Source organism: Etheostoma spectabile, unplaced genomic scaffold, assembly GCF_008692095.1.
Source record: "Etheostoma spectabile isolate EspeVRDwgs_2016 unplaced genomic scaffold, UIUC_Espe_1.0 scaffold121, whole genome shotgun sequence".
Taxonomy (NCBI): Eukaryota; Metazoa; Chordata; class Actinopteri; order Perciformes; family Percidae; genus Etheostoma; species Etheostoma spectabile.
Window position 1 is genome coordinate 344170 of NW_022605571.1, and position 14476 is coordinate 358645.

General features: G+C 43.4%; 1 long non-coding RNA gene across 1 annotated transcript in view; it reads right to left on the bottom strand.

Annotated features, from left to right (window-relative positions):
* LOC116685704 (uncharacterized) overlaps positions 1 to 14476 on the bottom strand; it is a 24060-nt gene that overhangs the window by 1930 nt on the left and 7654 nt on the right. Inside the window, exon 6 of the long non-coding RNA XR_004331019.1 lies at positions 11401 to 11438. This is a non-coding gene — a long non-coding RNA (uncharacterized LOC116685704). The remainder of the gene's footprint in view (positions 1 to 11400; positions 11439 to 14476) is intronic.

Here is a 14476-nt window from a genome sequence, read left to right on the forward strand (position 1 = left end):
TAACCCATTCGGTTCATCCTGTCTCTAGGGTATTCTTATTATAACCCTAACCAATTCTGTTATCCTGTTCTCATTAATAGTCGTTATTCCTCATGATCCTATTACACCTAACCCATTCTGTTACATCCTGTTCTAGGTTATTCTCATTATAACCCTAACCCATTTCTGACATTCTCTGTTCCTGTTATTCTTATTATAATACCCAACCATTCTGTTAAGCCTTGTCTCCCTCTAGTGTTATCTCCTATTATAACCCTAACCCCCATTCTGTTACATCTGTCTGTAGGTTATTCTAATTAAACCCAAACCCATTCCTCTTAAGTTGTCTCTAGGGTCTTCTCATTATAACCCTAACCATCGTGACATCCTGTCTCTAGGTTTCTCTATTAAAACCCAACCTTCTGTCGTTGTCTTAGGTATCTTTTTATAACCCTAACCCATTCTGGTTAGTTGTCTCTAGGTTATTCTATATTAGAACCCTAAACCCTTTGTTACGTTGTCTCTAGGTTATCTTCTATATAACCCTACCCCATTCTGTTACATCCTGTCTTTAGGTTATTCTCTATTTAACCCTAACCGTTCTGTTACATCTGTCTCTAGGTTATTCTCTATATAACCCTAACCCATTCTGTACATCCGTCTCTAAGGTATTCTCTATATAACTCTGAACCAATTCTGTTAACATCGGCCTCTGGGTTATTCTGTATTAGGAACCCTAACCCAGATTTAACCCAGAGATTATATTGAGATATGAGATATGGTGGGATAGTTTATATAATAAGGAAATTAATGCTGTTTTGGTTTGCAGATATGGGATTACAAGCCCAGTTCAACAGGTGATCACCATCTGTCTCATACAAGATCTGTAGGTCCTTGTTTCCTCTCGTGTCTCACTGTCTGTCTGTCTCTCCTGTCTCTGTCTTACCTGTCTGTCTCTGTCCGTCAGATAAAGACTCCACATCTGATGAAGCCCCCACCGGTGAGTCACGAACTCGATAATCTCACAGATTAAATGGAAAATAAATGATTAAATCTCCTTTACATCTTCATCTTATCAGGTGTTTCTGTGTAACGTGAAGATATTCTGACTGAACTTTGGTGTTTTGTTGTTTCAGAGATGATGAACGGAGTCTCTCCTGATCAACCCGGTAAAACGTCTTCTGTTAGATTAATTACATCTACATCTATTTATCTAGAGCCAAAGGTAATCGTAGATGCCAATTCAAACTGAGCCAAGGTGATATAGAGCAAAGTGATCCTAGAGCCAAGTATCTAGAGCCAAGTGAATCTAAGAGGCCAAGTAATTCTAGAAGTCAAGTAATCTACATCGATTTAATCTAGCGACAAGTGATCTAGAGTCAATTAATCTACACTCGATTTATCTAGAGCAGAAGAGATCTAGAGCCAAGTAATCTCAGAGCCAAGTAATCTAGAGTCAATTAATCTACATCGATTTAATCTAGAGCCAGTGATCAGAGTCAATTAATCTACATCAATATTCTAGAGCAAGTGATCTAGAGAAAGTAATCTAGAGCAAGTGATCTAGATCAATTCATCACATCAATTTAATTAGAGCAAAAAGTGGATCTAGAGCCAAGTAATCTAGAGCCAAGTAATCTAGTAGTCAAGTTAATCTACATCGATTATCTAGAGCCAATGATCTAGAGTCAATTAATCTACATCGATTAATCTAGACGCCAGTGACAGAGTCAATTAATCTACCAGCCGATTTAAGTATAGAGGCCAAGTAATCTAGAGCCAAGTAAATTAGAGCCCATTAATCTACATGATGTAATCTAGAGCCAAGTAACCTCTAGATTGCCAAGTAATCTAGAGCAATTAATCTACATCGATTTAATCTAGCCCAAGGATCGAGAGGTAAATATTATTACAGAATTTCAATCTAGTGCCAAGTAATCTAGAGCCAAAGTAACTCTAGAGCATTACATCTAGAGCCAATTGATCTAGAGAGCCCAAGTAATCTAGAGCAAGTAATCTAGAGTCAATAATCTACATCGAGTTATTAGAGCCCAGGATAGAGAGTCATTATCAGAGCCAAGGTAGTATCTAGAGCCAAGTGCAGATCCTAATCTAACATAAAGTCATGAAGTCTGGTTGGGTTAAGGTATGGATACGAACCTTCTCCACTCTGCACCCGTCCTCCACCCGACCCCCTCCACCCTGTGGGCACCTCCTATGTTCCCAGTAGCTCAATGTGTGGAGTGTACAGTCGTCCGTGGTGTAGGAGTGTCCAGTAGTCATGTGTAGGGTGTACCAGTGGTCCAGTGTAGGGTTTACAGTAGTCCATGTGTAGGAGTGGTACTCGTAGTAGTCCATGTGTAGGGGTGTGTACCGGGTCCATGTGTAGGGTGTACCAGTTCCCATGTGTAGGGGTTTAACAGTAGTCCAGTGTAGGGTGTACCAGTAGTCAATGTGAGGAGTGTACCAGGAGTCCGTGTGTTAGGAGTGTCACCAGTAGTCCATGTGTAGGGGTGTATACCAGTGGGTCCATGGTAGGGGTGTGTCCAGTAGTCCAGGTGTAGGGGTACCAGTAGCAATGTGTGGGTGTACCAAGGTAGTACATGTGTAGGGGGTACCAGAGTAGTGTATGTACCGTGGTCATGTGTAGGAGTGTAAAGTATCCTGTGTATGAGTTACCAGAGTCCATGTGTAGGGTGTAACCCGTAGTCCTGCATGTAGGGGTGTTGTACCAGTAGTCCATATGTAGTGCGTTGTACCGGAGTCATGTGTAGGGTGTGTAAAGTAGTCCATTCTGTAGGGGTGTACCAGTAGTCCATGTGGGGGGTTGTTACCAGGTAGTCCATGTGTAGGGTCACATTGTGTACCAGTAGTCCATGTGTAGGGGTGTACCAGTAGTCCATGTGTAGGGGTGTACCAGTAGTCCATGTGTAGGGGTGTACCAGTAGTCCATGTGTAGGGGTGTACCAGTAGTCCATGTGTAGGGGTGTACCAGTAGTCCATGTGTAGGGGTGTACCAGTGGTCCATGTGTAGGGGTGTACCAGTAGTCCATGTGTAGGGGTGTACCAGTAGTCCATGTGTAGGAGTGTCAGTAGTCGTGTAGGGGGTACAGTAGTCAGTGTAGGGGTGTACCAGTAGTCCATGTGTAGGGGTGTACCAGTAGTCCATGTGTAGGGGTGTACCAGTAGTCCATGTGTAGGGGTGTACCAGTGGTCCATGTGTAGGGGTGTACCAGTGGTCCATGTGTAGGGTGTACCAGTAGTCCATGGTAGGGGTTACAGTGTCCATGGTGTAGGTGTGTACAGTGTCCGTGATGTGGGGTTGTACAGTGTCATGTGTAGGGGTTGTACAGTGGTCCATGTGTAAGGGTGTGTACCAGGGGTCCATGGTAGGGGTGTACAGTGGTCCATGTGTAGGGGTGTGTGTTTTGTGTACCAGTAGTTCATCTGTAGGGTGTACCAGTGGTCCGTGTGGTGTAACCGTGGTCTGGAGGTGTACCAGTGTCCATGTGTGTAGGAGTGTACAGTAGTCCATGTGTAGGGGTGTACCAGTGGTCCATGTGTAGGGGTGTACAGTGGGCCATGTGGTAGGGGTTGTACCAGTGGTCCATGTGTTAGGGGTGTACAGTCAGTTCTCGTGGTGGTGTACCAGTGGTCCATGTGTAGGAGTGTACCAGTAGTCCATGTGTAGGGGTGTACCAGTGGTCCATGTGTAGGGGTGTACCAGTGGTCCATGTGTAGGGGTGTACCAGTGGTCCATGTGTAGGGGTGTACCAGTAGTCCATGTGTAGGGGTGTACCAGTGGTCCATGTGTAGGGGTGTACCAGTGGTCCATGTGTAGGGGTGTACCAGTGGTCCATGTGTAGGGGTGTACCAGTAGTCTATGTGTAGGGGTGTACCAGTGGTCCATGTGTAGGGGTGTACCAGTGGTCCATGTGTAGGGGTGTACCAGTGGTCCATGTGTAGGGGTGTACCAGTGGTCCATGTGTAGGGGTGTACCAGTGGTCCATGTGTAGGGGTGTACCATTACAGAGTTAATGAGCAATGTTTCACGTAAGAAGAGAAACTAGATCATTAAATTCTTAAACTCATCGACCAGTGATTTCTCTTTTTTTATTAATTTAGTTTATTATTATATATTATTTTTTTTTATTGTTTAGCTCAAGCAGCCAATCAGGTGACAGCACCTGGTAGGTCCTGTTGTCTTCTTCTACCTCTAAATATCTGTAAAATCTTTCTTCTTCTACCTTTGAATATCTGTTAAATCTTTGTTCTTCTTCTACCTTTGAATATCTGTTAAATCGTTGTTCTTCTTCTACCTCTGAATATCTGTTAAATGTGTTTATGATTTTATGATATTTTCTCTTGATTGATTAATTGATTAATCGATTGATTTCAGAACCTGAAGCTGCTGCAAAGAGTGAAGAAGAAGATCGTAAGAAACATCTTGTTGTTTTTTACCTTGTTGTTTGTTGCTTTTAGCCATTTTGCCTTGTTGTTTTTTTTGTTTGTTGCCTTGTTGCTTGTTGCCTTGTTGTTTTTTACCTTGTTTGTTGTCTTGTTTCTTTATGCCATGTTGCCTTGTTGCCTTGTTGCTTTTTGCCATGTTGCCTTGTTGCCTTGTTGCCTTGTTGCCTTGTTGTTTTTTAATCTTATTGCCTTGTTGCCTTGTGCCTTGTTGCTTGTTGCCTTGTTGCTTTTTTTGCTTTTTGCCTTGTTGCCTTGTTGCTTGTGCCTTGTTTTTGTTGTTTTTTGCTTGTTGCTTGTTGCCTTGTTGCTTTTGCCATTTTGCCTTTTGCTTTGCCTTGTTGTTTGTTTTTGTTTTTTTGCTTTTTGCTTGTTGCTTGTTGATTATTGCCTTGTTGCTGTGTTTTGTTGCCTTTTTGCTTGTTGCCTTGTGCCTTGTTGCCTTGTTGCCTTGTTGCCTTGCTGTTTTGTCCTTGTTGACTTGTGCTTGTTGCCTTGTTGCTGTTGCCTTGTGTTTTTCCTTGTTGCCTTGTTGTTTTTTACTTGTTGCTGTTGTTTTGTACCTTATGCTTGTGTTTTTTGTTTGTGCTTGTGTTTTTTTCGTTTTTTGCTTGTGATTATTGCTGTTGCCGTGTTGCCTGTTGCTTTTTTTGCTTTTTGCCTTGTTGCCTGTTTTGCTTTGTTTGCTGTTTTATGCCTGTTTTTTTGCCTGTTGCTTGTTGCCTTGTTGCCTTGTTGCTTGTTGCCTTGTTGCGTTGTGTTGCCTTGTGTTGATGCCTTGGCCTTATTGCTTGTTGCCTTGTTGCCTTGTTGATTTTTTTGCATTGCCTTGTTGCCTTGATTTTTGCTTGTTTTTTGCTGTTGCCTTGTTGCCTTTTTGCATTGTTGCCTTGTTGCCTTGTTGGCTTGTGCTTGTTGACCTGTTGTTTTTACCTTGTTGCCTTGTTGCTTTTTGCCTTGATTTTTTTTTTTGTGCTTGTGGCCTTGCATTATGCTTGGGTTTGGTGCCTTGTTGCCTTGTTGTTTGGCTTGTTGCTTTTGCTGGTTGCTTTTGCCTACTTGCCTTGTGTTTTTGCCTTCGTTGTTGCCTGTGCTTTTTGCCTTGGCTTGGTTTATGCTGTTTTGTTGCCTTGTTGCTGTTGCTCTTTTGCTTTTTGCCTGTGTTTGTGCCTTGTTGCCTTGTTGTTTTTTACTTTTGCATTGTTGTTTTTGCTTTGCTTGTTTTTTTTAGTGTTTTTGCTTGGTTGCTTGTTGCTGTGCCTTATTGCTTTGCCTTGTTTCTTTTTTTTTGTTTTTGCCTTGTGCATTTTGCCTTGTTGCATTTTGTGCTTGCTTTTGCCTGTTGCTTTTGCCTGTGCTTTTGTTGCCTTGTTGCCTTGTTGTTTTTTAATCTTGATTTGCCTGGTGCCTTGTGCTTGTTGCTTTGTGCCTTGTTGCTTTTGTTGCTTTTTGCCTTGTGCTTGTTGCCTTGTTTCTTGTTTGTGTTGTTTTTGGCTTGTTGCTGTTGCCTTGTTGCTTTTTGCTTTTTGCCTTGTGCTTTTGCATTTGTTGTTTTTTGTTTTTTGCTTTTTTGCCTTGTTGCCTTGTTGCCTTATTGCCTTGTTGCTTTGTTACCTTGGTGCTTTTGCTTGTTGCCTTGGCTTGTTGCCTTGTTGCCGTTGCTTGCGTTTTTACCTGTGCCTTGTTGTTTTTCCCTTTGCTTGTGTTTTTTTGTTTTGCCTGTTGTGTTTTTCGTTTTTGCCTTGTGCTTTGCTTGTGGCTTTTGCCGTTGCTTGTTTTTTTGCTTTTTGCCTGTTGCCTTGTGTTTTTGGCTTGTGCCTTGTTTATGTGCTTGTTTTTTGCCTTGTGCCTTGTTGCTGTGTTGACTTGTTGCTTTGTGCCCTTGTGCTTTGTTGCCTTGTTGCTTTGATTGCCTTGTGCCTTATTGCTTGTTGCCTTGTGCCTTGTTGCTTTTTTTGTTGCCGTGCGTTGCTATTTTTGCTTGTTTTTTGCCTTGTTGCGTGTTGCCTTTTTGCCTTGTTGCCTTGTGCCGTGGCGTGTGCTTGTTGCCTTGTTGTTTTACCTGTTGCCTTGTTGCTTTTTTGCCTTGTTGTTTTTTTGTGTTTTGCGCTTTGTTGCCTGGTGCTTATTGCTTGTGCTTTGTTGCATTGTTGCCGTTGCCTTTGATTTGCGTTGCATTTGTGCCTGTTGCTTTTGCCTGTGTTGTGCTTTTGCTTTTGTTTGTTGCTTTGTGCTTTGCCTTGTTTTTGTTTGCTTGTTTTGCTTTGCCTTGTTGCTTTCTTGCTTTTTCTTGCTTGTTGTTTGTGTGCCTGTTGCCTTGTTGTTTTTACTTATTGCCTTGTTGCTTTTTGCCTTTTGCTTGTTTTTAGTTTTTGCTTTGTTGCTTGTTGTTCCTGTGCTTATGCTGTTGCCTTGTTGCTTTTTTTTGTTTTTTGACTTTTGTTGCATTTTGCCTTGTTGCCTTTTGCCTTGTTGCTTTTGCCTTGTTGCTTTTTGCCTTGTTGCTTTTGCCTTGTTGTCTTTTGTGCTGTTGCCTTGTTTCCTTGTGTTTTTTGCCCTGTTGCCTTGTTGTTTTTGCTTTGTTGCCTGTGCTTATGTGTGCCTTGTTGCTTTTTTTGTTTTTTGCCTAGTTGCCCCGGCGGTCGGCGCACCGCCAGGGAGAGCCAACCAGGCCCGGGGCAGTCGGGCTCTCCCGGGGCGGGTTGCTCTCCGGGGGGGTCGCCGCCCCGCGGGGCAGGTTGGCTCCCGGGGCAGGTGGCTCTCCTGGGGCAGTCGGCTCTCTGGGGCAGGTCGGCCCCCAGGGGCAGGGCTCTCCTGGGGCAGGTCGGCTCCCCCGGGGCGGTCGGCTCTCTGGGGAGGTCGGCTCCCGGGGCAGGTCGGCTCTCCTGGGGCAGGTCGGCTCCCCGGAATCTTTTGGTGGGTAATAGCGTGAAGCCCGTTGATTCCCTTGCCTTAAGTTTCCAAGACAAGACCGGCGGGGGGGGGGGAGAGGAAGAAGTCTCCACATGACAAATTAGTATTTATATTTTTTTTTTTTTTTTTTTTTTTTTTTTTTTTGGGGGTTGTTTTTTTTTGTGGTGGGTGGGGGGGGGGGGGGGGGGGGCTTGGGTTGGGGGGGGGGGGGGGGGGGGGGGGGGGGGGGGGTTTTTTTTTTTTTTTTTTGTTGGGTGGGGTTGTGTGGGGGGGGAGGGGGGGGGGGGCAGAAGGGATAGGAGAGGGGAGAGGAGGAGATAGGAGGGAGAGTAAGGGGGATGAACGAGGGGAAGACGGGAGGCCGGAGAGGAGGGGAGAGTAAGGGTAGGGGGGAGAGTAAGGGAGGAGAGAGGGAGGAGAGAGGCGGGAGAGGAGGGGAGGAGGAAGAGGCGGAGAGGAGAGGAGGGCGAGGCGAGAGGAAAGCAACAAGGCAAAAAGCAACAAGGCAAAAAGCAACAAGGCAAAATGCAACAAGGCAAAATGCAACAAGGCAAAAAACAAAAAAAAGAAACAAGGCAACAAGCAATAAGGCACAAGGCAACAAAGCAACAAAGCAAAAAACTAAAAAAACAAGGCAAAAGGGCAAAAAGCAACAAAGAGTAAAAAAATCAACAATAAAAAACAACAAGGCAACAAGGTAAAAAACAGCAAGGCAACAAGGCAACAAGGCAACAAGGCAACAAGGCAACAAGGCAAAAAGCACCAAGGTAACAAAGCAACAAGGCAATAAGGCAACAAGGCAACAAGGCAAAAAAGCAAAAAACAAAAAAAACAACAAGGCAAAAAAGCAACAAGGCAAAATGGCAAAAAGCAACAAGGCAACAAGCAACAAGGCAAAAAAACAAACAAAAAAACAAGGCAACAAGCAACAAGGCAACAAGGCAAAAAGCAAAAAAAGCAACAAGGCAACAAGCAACAAGGCACAAGGCAACAAGGCAATAAGATTAAAAAACAACAAGGCAACAAGGCAACACACGAAGGCAAAAACAAAAGCAAGCAAGGCAAAAAAGCAACAGGCAAAAAAGCAACAGACGGACCCAAAAATGCAACGAACAATCGGCAAATATGCGAAACAAGGGGGAAAAAAAAACAAGAAAAAAAAGCAACAAGGAAGGCAAGAAGCAATAAGGCACAAGGAAACCAAAGCTAACAAGCAATAAAAAAACTAAAAAAACAAGGCAAAAGGGCAAAAAGCATCCCACGAAAGGCATGAATGGTAAAAAAAAAAAAACAAGGCCGGCAGGACAGAGATAGACTGAGGAGGCAACAAAAAAGCAAAAATTAAGCAAGAAAGCAACAAGGCAACAAGGCAAATAAAACAAGGCATAAAAACCAAACCGAAAAGCATACAAGGCAAAAGCAACAAGCCGCAACAAACAAGGCAAAAACAAAAAGGCAACGACGGCAAAAAGCAACAAGGCCAAAAGAACAAATCAACAAGGCAACAAAGGCCAACAAGGCACAAGCAACAAGCAATAAGGCAACAAGATGGCAACAAAGCAAAAAAACACAAAAAAAAACAACAAGGCAACAACAGACCAAACAAGGAACAAGGTAAAAAACCAACAACCAGGGCAAAAAGGGAAATGGGCCACAAGGGCCCACAAGGAACAAGGCAACAAGGCTCAAAAAAAGGCAACAAGGAACAAGCAAAAAACAAGGCAAAAAAAATCAAGGCACAAGCGCGGCCAAAAAAATGCAAAAAAAACAAAAAAAAGCAACGCCAAACAACGGTGGGAAACAGACCCGGGGAAACAGCAATAGAGGCAGCAACCGGCATACAAAAAGCAAGACATGGGCAACAAAGACAACAAGGCAACAAAAGCAAACCAAGGCCAACAATGGCAACCAAGGCAACAAGGCAAAAAAACAAGGCATAAACCAAAGGCAACAAAGCAAAAAACGAAGGCAACAAGGCCAAAAGACAAAAAAAAAAAAAAAAAGCAACAGGCAACAACGGCAAACAACAATAAGGGCACAAAGGCAAAAAAACGAAAAAACAACAAGGGCAAAACGAAAAAACAAACAAGGCAGATAAGGTAAAAAACACAAGCGGCAACAAGGTAAAAAACAGCAATGGCAAAACGCAACAAGGGCGGCAACAATAGGCAACAGGGCGAACAAAGGCAAAAAGCACCAAGGATAACAAAGCAACAACGGAAATAAGGCAACAAAGGCAAACAAGGCAAAAAAGCAAAAACAAAAAAAACACCAAGGCAAAAAAGCAAAAACAAGGCCACCAAACATGGCAAAAAGCAACAAGAGCAACAAGCACAAGGAAAAAAACGGCAAAAAAAACCAAACCAAAAAACAAGGACGGGCACAAGCAACAAGGCACAACAAGGCAAAAAAGGCAAAAAAAAAAAAGCAGCAAACAATGGCAACAAGCAACAAGGACAAGGCCAACAGGCCAATAAGATTTTCAAAAAACAACAAGGCAAAAGAGGCCAACAAAAGCAACAAGCAAAAAGCAAAAAGGGCAAAAAGCAACAAGGCAAAGGCAACAAGGCAAAATGCAACAAGGCAAAAAAAAAAAAAAACAAAAAAAAGAAAACAAGGACAACAATCAATAAGGACCAATTTAGGCAACAAGCAACAAAGCAACAAACTAAAAAAACAAGGGGCAAAAGGGCAAAAAAGCAAACAATGCAATAACTGGTAAAAAACAACAAGGCAACAGAGGCAACAAACACCAAGGCAAACACGCAAGAACAGCAACAAAAAAGGCAACAAGGCAAAAAACAAGGCATAAAACAAGGCAACAAGGCAAAAAGCAACAAGGCAACAAACAAGGCAAAAAGCAACAAGGCAACGAGGAAAAAAGCAACAAGGCAAAAAGCAACAAGCAATAAGGCAACAAGGCAACAAGGCAACAAAGCAACAAGCAATAATGCAACAAGGCAACAAAGCAAAAAACAAAAAAAACAACAAGGCAAAAAAGCAACAAGGCAACAAGGTAAAAAACAACAAGGCAACAAGGCAACAAGCCAACAAGGCAACAAGGCAACAAGGCAAAAAGGCAACAAGGCAACAAGGCAAAAAACAAGGCAAAAATCAAGGCAACAAGGCAAAATGCAAAAAAAGCAACAAGGCACATGGCAACAAGCAATAAGGCACAAGCATCAAAAGCAACAAGGCAACAAAGCAACAAGGCAACAAAGCAACAAGGCAACAAGGCAACAAGGCACAGGCAAAAAACAAGGCATTAAAACAAGGGCAACAAAGCAAAAAACAACGCAACAAGGCAAAACAGCAAAAAAGAACAAGGCCAACAACGGCAACAAGCACTAATACAGGCACAACGGCAAACAAACGAAAAACAACAAAAAGGCAAAAAAAACGAAAAAAAAAAAACAAGGCAAAAGGTAAAAACAAAAGGGCTACAAGGTACAAAACAACAGGCAACAAGGTAAACAAAACAGCAAAGGCAAACAGGCAACAAGAACACAAGGCAAACAAAGGCAACCGGTAAAAACGCAACAAGGCAACAAGGCCAAAAGCACCAGGTAAACAAAGCAACAAGGCAATAAGGCAACAAGGAAACAAGGCAAAAGAAAGCAAAAAACAAAAAAAACAACAACGGCAAAAAAGCAACAGAAGGCAAAATGGACAAAAAAGCAACAAAGGCAAACAAGCAACAAGCAAAAAAAAACAAAAAAACAAAGGGCAACAAGCAACAGGCACAAGGCAAAAAGCAAAAAAAGCCACAAAGCACAAGCAACAAGGCACAAAGGCAACAAGGACAATTAGATTAAAAAACACAACGGAGAACAAGGAAACACGGCAACAATGAAGGCAACATGGGCAAAAAGCAGCAAAAAGGAACAAGGCAACATGAGGCATTAAAGAAAACAAGACACCCAAACAACGGTGTAAAAACAACAACGGCAAAAGCAAAAAGGCAACAAACAAAAAAACACAAGGCACAAAAGGGCTAAAAGCAACACAAAACAAGGTAAAAAACAACCGCTGTTTTCGTACGATCTTTCTTCTCACTCTTTGCAGCTAGCTTCAGGGTTCTGAAAGCAATCGATTAATCAATTAATCCAATCAGGAGAAATATCATAAAATCATAAACACAGTAACAGATATTAGAGGTAGAAGAAGAACAACGATTAACAGTATGCAAAGGTATAGAGAAGAACAAAGATTAACAGATATTCAAAGGTATAGAAGAAGAACAAAGAATTTAACAGTATTCAAAGGTAGAGAAGAAGAAAGATTTACAGATATTTTAGAGGTAGAAAAAGGCAAACAGGAACCTACCAGGTGCGTCAACCTGATTGTGCTTGAGCAACCAATAAAAAAAATAATATTATAATAATCACTCAATAATAAAAAAAGAGACATCACGGGTCGAGGGAGTTTAAGAATTTTAATGTCTAGGTATTATTACGTGAAACATTGCCATTAACTCGTAATGGTAAACCCTACACATGGACCCCTGGTACACCCCTAACATGGACCACGGTACACCCCTAAACAGGAAACTGGTACACCCTACACCGGACACTGGTACCCCCTACACATGGACCACTGGTACACCCTACACATGGACCACTGGTACCCCCTTACAGATGAACTACTTGGTTAACCCCTACACATGGCCAATTGGTACACCACTAAATGACCAATGGACCCCCTACACAGGACCAAGGGTACACCATTACAGATGAACTCACTGGTACACCCCTACCCCATGGACCACTGGTACACCCCTAAACATGGACCATGGAACCCCGACACATGGGACCACTGGTACACCCCACACAGAACGATGGTTACACTCATAACATGGACCACTGGTACACCCCTTTACAGATGCACTACTGGTAAAACCTACCACATGGACCATGGTACACCCTACACATGGGACCATGGTTCACCCCTAGACATGGGACCACTGGTACACCCCTAAATGGACTATGGTACACTCTACACAAGGGGACACTGGACACCCCTACACATGGAAACGGTACACCCTACCACATGGACCACTTTGTACACCCTAAGATGACTACTGGTACACCCATCACATGGACATGGTACACCTACACAGGGACCACTGGACACCCTTACACATGGACCACTCGGTACCCCCCTACACATGGACCACTGGTACCCCTTACACATGGACCACCTGTGACACCCCTACCATGATTATGGTAACACCTCCTACACATGGACTCATGGTACAACCCCTAAACAGGGACCCTGGTACCACCCCCGAACTGGACCACTGGTACACCCCTACATATGACCTATGGAACACCCCTACAATGGACTACTGGACACTCTACACATGGACTACTGGTACACCCCTACACATGGACACTGGACCACCCCTTACACATGGGGACTACGCGGTACACTCATACACATGGCTACTGTTACACCCCTACACATGGACCACTGGTACACCCCTACACATGGACCCCTGGTACACCCATACCACCATGGAACTACTGTCACCCCTACACAGGACTACTGGTACCACCCCTACACATGGCACAACTGGTGACAACCCCTACACAGGGACTACTGAAAACCTACAGAAGGACTACGGGTACACACCCCTACACCACGGCTAGGTAACCCCTACACATGGACTATGGTACACCCCTACACACGGACTACTGGTACGGACCCACATATGACCTATGGTAACACCCGACACATGGACTATGGTACACCAATACATATGGGACTACTGGTACACACCCCTACAAGGGACTACTGGTCACCCCTACCATGGGAATACTGGTCCACCCCTACACATGGACTACTGGTACATCCCACACATGGACCACTGGATACACACCCCCCCACTACACATGGAACTAATGGTACCACACCCTACAAATGGGGACTACTGGTACCCCCCCGTAACACATGGGCTACTGGTCATCCTACACAGGGACTACTGGTACACCCTAAACATGGACATGGGTACCCCTACACATGGACTACTGGTGACAATACACTCATACACACGGACTACTGGTACTCCTTACACAATTGACTATGGTAACACCCATACACATGGACTTATGGACAACCCTACAAATGGATACTGGTCACCCCTACAAATTGGACCACTGGTACACCAGCTACACATGGACTAATGGTACACTCCTACACATGGAACTTGGTACCCCTACCAATGGACCAATGGTACACCCCTACACATGGACTACTGGTACACTCCTACACACGGACTACTGGTACACTCCTACACATTGACTACTGGTACAGGGTTTAGGAGGGTGCACAGGGTGGAGGAGGGTTGAGGGTGGAGGAGGGTGCAGAGGTGGAGGCAGAGTTCGTATTCTATACCTGAACCCAAACAGAAGACTTTCAGAATCTTTATGTTAGAGTTAGATCCAATGGCTGAGATTACTTGGCTCTAAGATAAATGACTCTAGATTACTTGCTCTAGATTAAATATCTGAGTGATTAATTGCCTATAGATTAATTGGCTCTAGATTCTTGGCCTCTAGAGCACTTGGCTCGAGTTATTGGCTCTAGCTTACCTGGCTCTAGATACTGGCTATCGATTAAAACGAGGAGATTAATCGACTCTAGATCACTTGGCCTCTAGATTAAAATCGACCTGTACGATTAATTGCTTAGAATTACTTGGCTTGATTACTTGGCTCTGATTAAATCGATGTAGATAATTGGCTCAGATTACTTGGCTTGATTACGTGGCTCTAGATTAGAATCGCTGTAGAATTAATTGATTAGATCACTCTGGTCTAGATAAATCGATGGTAGAGTAATTGATGTTAGATCCACTTGGCTTAGATTAATCGTGTAGATTAATGAATCGAGATACTTGGCTAAGATTACTTGGCTCTAGATCTCACTTGGCTCTAGATTAACTTGATGTTAGATTAATTGACTCTAGATCACTTGGCTTAAGATACTTGGCTTAGATCGACTTGGCTCTGATTAATTGAGTAGATAATTGACTTAGATCACTTGGCTCTGATTAAATCGGATGTAGATTATTGATCTAGATTTACATTGGCTCTAGATTACTTGGCTCAGATCA